The following is a 1,424-nucleotide window of genomic DNA, read 5'->3' as shown; positions in this document are numbered from 1 at the left end:
GTCTGTTTCTTGACTTTTGTTGAGTGAAAGTTGTGAAAGCGCAACTTCATTTTCTTTTACCAATCCACCTCTCATAGGTTTTGGGACAGTAGGGTGAGGTATTTAATGAAAACTAAAATGAAATCTGTTGTGAAGCCATATTGCCAGAGTTAATAAATATGAGCCAATCGGAGTGATTTATTTTAACAAATATCTAGGCCTGTCGCAATATTCAATAAATCAATTAATCGCATGATAAACAAAAATGAGCTTGATCATTTTTAAATGGAAATTATCGCGGCCGGGAAAAAAATCCATTTTATTTATTGTTTTTGATTGTTTTTGGTTTTTATTCCAGTGCATTTTTGTTAACGGAGACTGAGAGTCCATTTTATTTATTGTTTTTGATTTTGTTTATTTATTGTGGATATTTAAAATGTCTTCCAGTTCCAGTGTTAAATATTCTTTAGAAGTAAATGTTTATTGATCTTTGAAAAGGTGTACCTGCATTATTATGTCATTATCATATTAGATGAAAATGGTCTCAGAACGACAATATTATCGTTTATCGCGATAATTTCTGGGACAATTTATCGTCCAGCAAAATTTGTTATCGTGACAGGCCTACAAATATCTGTCTTTTTGGGAGAGTAAATGAACATTTACTACATTGCTGCATAGGGACTATTGAGGACACTGAGGTCATGTCTGAGTTAATATCTATAGGAATTTGAGTATATAAGAAATGAAACGATTACATAAGGTTTTGTAGGACTGATCCTGAATCTTAAAATGTGGCACGAAAAAAAGATTTAGTATTACATACCTGGCAGTGTGGAGACAGCTTACAAACAACATTTTGGGAGATAATATTGAAATATATAAACATATATTTGATCAGTTTGATTGTTTTGAATACTCTGAAACTATTACGGTTTAGTTGGCGGCTAGTGCATGTCTCCGATGGATGTGGCTCTGCTGTTGGGAATTTAGATTCACGAGGGTATAAGAAGAGGCACTATTGACCTGTGGGAAATGTAGGATCCATCATTTTCCCAAACTTGACCTGTACCAGGGGTTAAAAGTCAGGATGTATGTTCCTCTGCTGCTTCAATTCTGACCATTCTTTTTTTTTAAACCCACCAGTAACCCTTCAAAATAAAATAGAAAATCTTACAGTGAAAAAATGTTTTTCATCTCCTTAGACTGTTTGCTGTGCAGCACCTTTACTTCATCTACACACAGGGAAGGTAATGCCTCGTATTTTAAAACGTTTTTTTGTACGTAAAATATGTTTTGCTTACTTTTTGTGAATTTTGCCCTCAAAACTGTCGGACCTCAATTGAGCATAATTTGACCCTTCAATTTAGTCTAACACATAATTGCTAGCTACCAGCATAATGTACATACTATAGGGTATAAAGTGCCAGAGATGAAGGCAGAGG

Source organism: Sander lucioperca, chromosome 16 (assembly GCF_008315115.2).
Source record: "Sander lucioperca isolate FBNREF2018 chromosome 16, SLUC_FBN_1.2, whole genome shotgun sequence".
Taxonomy (NCBI): domain Eukaryota; kingdom Metazoa; phylum Chordata; class Actinopteri; order Perciformes; family Percidae; genus Sander; species Sander lucioperca.
The sequence above is the reverse complement of the archived record's forward strand: the minus strand, read 5'-3'. Positions refer to the sequence as shown.